Below are 5,586 nucleotides of genomic sequence, written 5' to 3' on the forward strand. Positions count from 1 at the left end.
TCTGCTTCCCACATTGTGAGATGACAACAATGCTCAGCTGTCTTTGGCCTGAGTTACGGTGCCATGCCAGAAAGCCTCTCAAGTTGTGAAAAGTCTTAAATCAACACATTTTGCCACCGAAGAGTGAGAAAAAACAGTTTCTAAACCATATGAAATATTCATGTCTAGCATCTTGTGAGATACCATCTGGTTAGATCAAACCAAAGCAGAGCTGATAGTGACATAGAAACACACTGGATGGAAAGTAGGATGATGTGTCTTGAAGATTCATTGTTTCATGACCTACAAAAGACCACTGCAAAACCAGCAAGCATTACTTCAGGAACAACTAACTTTTCAAACAAAGAAAAACCCAAAAGAGAAATGTTGATCCTTTGGGTCTGTTATTAGGAAAATCGTAACGTACTTCAGATAAAATCACGCTTCTCATGAAGGCACTGACAATTTCATTGCAATTTAATATTTCCCTAAATATTAAAGTGTCTAAAAAAACCCAAACAAACCAATCCCAAAACTACCAAACAAGCATTTCTACAGCCAGAAGAATAAACAAAGGGCAAATCCTGCTGCAAACATTGTGATCTCCCAGCATTTTATATTTCTGTTCCTAGAAGTAAATATGTCCTTTTTTCCCTAAAAGTCATTGTTCACAGGGCATAGTACTGGGACTTGGGAGACCTAAGTTTTTCTCCTGCCAGAGCTACTTTTCTGATATATGACCTTGAGACAAACCTTTTGCTTCTGTTCCTGCTTCCCCTCCCACTTTCAGTCTCCTCCAGGCAGAGACAGTTTTACTGTGCCTTATACAATGGGGCCTCTAGGTGCTATTGCAATGTAAATAGTGGCAGCACAGGTGCAATTGCGAGTGGAATATGGCTTTTATTATCCAGTTACAAGGTCACCGTTGGGTGAAAGGATTGCTGCATAAAACATTACTGAGCCATCAGCCTATGGCTGCCTCCCGGTTATATAATAATGTTATTTTAAACGCAGGGAAAGTATTTGAGGCTCTCTCAAGCTTGCCAAGTTTGCAGTGCTGTGGAGCATCAGTGGTAAAATGGCCCCACGCAGGTGACTATGAACATGGAGATGCTTAAACCGCCAGGGCCTTCCCCACTCTGTCCCTGTTGTTTGCAATTTACCCATTCCTTTTCTCAAGGTTAATTAAGCTTCGTGACACCTTGGAGGATAAGGAAATATTGTATCCAGCTCCGCAGAAGGAAAGGATGAAGGAGGCAGAAATGAAACGGCTGCCTTGGAGTGGCAGAGCCAGAATCAGGACCAGGGTAATCTCCGTTCCCTCACCACACTGTGTACCTTGTGATAAAACTAAAATGCTACCACTTTAACAGCAGTGTCAGTCACACAGTATGGGCTCTGCACAGGCTTTGAAAACCAGGGAAGAGAGCATCAAATGTTCCAGCCCACTTAATTTGAAAGCTGCCTATAATAAACCCTTGGGAACATGTAAAACAGACAGGTCAAATTACATAGTTACACAAATATCACTGGATTTCTGGCATTTAGGAATAAAAGGCTTTGATCTGTTCAATTTAAAAGTACCTAAAACATGCACGCACTATGTTAAAATCTAATATTAAATGCTTTTCTTTTTGTATTTTCCAAAAGCCTAGCTAGAGACAATTTGTACACAGCATGACAAAACTCTGCCTTAATAACATAAATATCTATGCACAAGTAATTTGGCATAGTGTGCCACTGCAAAATATTTTACATTCAGTAAAATGACAGTTCTTATCTAGTTCTTATACACAGAAACCCTTAAAGAAACAATCTATTGCCCTTTAAAAGCCCCTCTCTATTCCTCACTTTCCCATCTGTCTTATTTATAGCTCTCTCCTTTGTAAAGCCCTCCAAGATCTACGAATGAAAAGTACTCATAAAAACTCCGTGTGAGCCGGGATTTGAAATCAGCAGCAGTTATGGATGTTATGCATATGAAGGAAAGACTTCTATGTTACACTCCAGTATTCAAAATCAACCCTAAATCAGTGTCCTCGCCAACAATTTCGCTTTAAACCAGCGCTCACTTGAAGTCTGTCTAAACATATCAAAATACCTCTTAGCCCTCCTCCCACTTATTTTCGGCGGGCTTTTCACTGTGTCTATGAGCAGGGATCCTCTCTCCCCGTTTTCCCTCATTGCACAATTGGCTTTCCACGGGCCTCTTTGGCAGCTCCAGCCCTTTTGGAAAGCAGAGTTTATTCCTCCCCTCCTCTTTCAGCCTCCTGTTGAGGAGGAGGTCTGTGGCGGGGACTTGATGCCACAGAATGTCAATGCCAGAAGTGGCCTTTCTCATGGAAATCAGGCGCGGGAGTCCGGCATTGTCCGTGCAAGAACGAGAGAGACGTTGCTTTTTTTTTTTTTTCCTCTCCCTTTCTGGGAGATTATATTTGAACCGATGACCTCTGGCTCTCTCAGGCTTCGCAAGTGCCAGATCCTTCCTCAGGATTGATTTCTCCATCTCCTCCCTCACCTACATTGTTGCGCCATCTCCTCTTCATCACGTCCAATTAGTCATTACAGGCTTATCTCAGCATTTTTAAGATTTCATGGATAAAAATGCCAAATAAGTGGATTTGACATGAATTTACTCATGCTGAGGACTTTATTTATGCACCTCAATATATGGCACACAAGCACTAATTACACCGTTTGACCCCCTGGGAGAAAGGGGAGTACTCTCCTCGCCGAACTTGGGGGCAACAGGAGATGTGCAGGAAGGAAACGTCTTCCCTGGGGACACGCCGGTGTGTCACATTGATATATCCCTGGTGGCATACTTATTTATGCCCTTCCCAACAGTTTGCTGCTCAAAGTTTTCCTCCTGATTTGACTCAAGAGGGATTTTGGGGGGGGGGATCAGTAACACGTACACTGCAGTTTTCCAGAGTTACAAATATGAAGGCCCAAGTCCTGGTGTCTTAATACGCAGGTCATCGTGGTTGACAGTCACATCGGCCCCAGGTGGTTGTCCGGTACATTAGAATAAGGTCACTCCTGGTTACTGTTGACTGGCCAAACTCATAGCCTTCACAGCCTTGCAAGCCGGCCACAGTCAGGCTCGTGGTTTGGAGACTGGAAGAAAAAAGAGACCCATCAGAAAGCAAGTTCCAGCAGGGCTGGCACCTATCAGAACCGCTGGGCAAAGCCAGCAGATCCACGCACGGGCTCCCCGGGGTGGGCTGGCGTTACCCTCACCGAGCAGGTCAGCACCTAACCCTACACACACCACGCTGCACCCGTGCGAGAGCCAAATGCTCCTGCTCTGAATATCACCAAATTTGAGTGTTTTGCTGGCAGTCAGTAATACAACACTAAATCCAGTTGGGCTGATGAGAAATGAGCCATGTCACAAATTCAGCGATAGTTAAAAAGCTCTCTTTAAAATAATTTCCTTATTAAATCTCTGCCTTCAAATGAGCAAGAGCCAGACCGTGTATGAATTCCCACTGCAGATCCTGCTCTCGCCGTGATAGGTTTTAAAGTGGTTTGTTAATACTCTGGGAGAAAGGTATCATGCATTTCAAAGACAGGGAAACTGTATCTGCATCCTTTTATCCACCTTCTGGAAGGGTTTTTTGAATACATCTCAGTATGTATTTCTGATGAATATTGGATTGTATTTCTGAATGAATATTTCTGATTAAAAATCATTTTGAAACTGTCATTTTGGAGCTACGACAGATATGTGGCACATATAAAATACGCAGTGTGCTCTGCATGCAGGGTAGATGAAAGACACAGTGTAGTTGCTAATTGATATTTAAATATCATGCCTGTGTACGTCTCTCAACTTCGAGCCTACGATACATAACGTGTTGTTAATGCACACACCTTTCACGAAACAAGGTACAAACCCAAAGAGTCTTAACACACAGACCCTGCACAGGTTGCATGCTGTGTGTGCGTAACCTTTTCACAGCTGGCAGTATTTGAAGCAAAGTACTTACACATGAAAAATTTATGCCCACATTGTGCACTGAGGCATTGAGATATGCAGCCTCCCGTATGTTATACATATTACATAGATGATATTTACGCCAAATATTTTGGAGGAAGTAAATGCGATTGCCCATATGCTCCCCAAACAATGGGAATGTGCTGCAAGTTGTGGGACGGGGGAAGCAGCTTGATCCTCGGGGAATACTGAAGCACCGCGGGATAAGGAAGAACACTAGAGATGGAAAGGAACAGGCAAACCGGGACAGCACTAGCTTGGCTTGCGTATGTGCGTGCAGAGCAAAGGCAGCGCTTGAATTCCTGCGTTAAGATTTCCTTTCTCCCTCTGGAGAGGCGGGAAGGGCTCGCTCCGTGACGGAGCGTGAGCGAACGCGTCCTCCCTCTTTCGCCCTTGTCTTTCCACTGAAGGACCAGAGGCCTTCACTCCGACACACCGCCCTGCCCCAGGCTCCGCACCAGCCGCGTCCAGCATTCCTCCCGCTCCTGCCCCACGTCCTTCTGCTCCCGCCGCGACATCTCCCTCGCAAGAACTTCGTTTTCCCTGTGACGTGGGGAAACACCTCCCCTTTCTCCCGCGCGCTCCACCGCCGAATCCTCCCTGCTACGTCGCCGACAGGCGTCGCCAGGGCTTGCGGGCTGGAAGCGGTGAAGCCCACGCTGGCGGCAGCCCCAGCGCAGCATACACGGCACAGCATACACGGCACAGCGCGAGCGAGACCCCACGCCTCGCCACGCGCGCGTGCGACGCACGCCACGAAGGCGACGCGCTCCCTGCGTCGCGCACTGCGCACGCGCGCACGACTCCCCACGCCCGCTGCGCCCCGCCCCAGCTCGGCGGGGGAGGGGGGGGGCGGGGTGGAAGCGGCCCGGGCGCGCTTTCATTGGCCACGAGGGAGGCGGCCCCGCCTCTGCCGGCGGCGCGTGCGCGGGTGCCCGCCCGCCCGCGTGCGTTACGTCCGGGGAGATAGGCGGAGGGGGGAGCGGGGGCGGGCAGCGCGCGCGCGAGGCGGGAGGGGGCGGGGCTGGTTGCCATGGGAGTGACGTCAAAGTGTGTCGGGGACAGGGAGCGGAGACACGGAAAAGGTCAAACTAAAGGCGAGGAGGAGACGCGGCCGCCGCCGGGCCGGGGCCGAGCCCGAGCCCGAGCCCAGCCGGGGCCGAGCCGAGCCGAGCACGGGCGGCTACCGCAGGACCCGCCGGCCGAGCGAGGGCGGCGGCCGCCGCCAGCGGGGGGCCGCGAAGCGGGGGCCGGGCGCAGGCGGCCCGGTCCCCGCGGCGGAGCCGACCGCCGCCGCCGCCGCCTCCCCTCACAGGTACGGACGGGGGAGCAGCGCCCCGGCGGGGCCGCCCCGCTGTGGGGACGGGCGGGCCGCCGCCTCGGGCGGGGAGGGGGCCGGGGCCGGGGCCGTGCCGGCGGCCCTGGGGCGGGGGAGCGCCCTTAACTGGGCCGAGGGGTGCCCGGGTTGGCGGGGGGGGGGGGGGGGGGGTTTGCAGCCTGCCGACCCCCGGCGGTCGGGGGTGAGCCTGGGGAGGGGGCTCCGCGCCCCCTCGCACTTTGCGGGGTGGGACGGGGTTCTTGCGGGGGGGGGGAGAGGAGCCCCG

Source organism: Aquila chrysaetos, chromosome 4, assembly GCF_900496995.4.
Source record: "Aquila chrysaetos chrysaetos chromosome 4, bAquChr1.4, whole genome shotgun sequence".
NCBI classification, from domain to species: Eukaryota; Metazoa; Chordata; class Aves; order Accipitriformes; family Accipitridae; genus Aquila; species Aquila chrysaetos.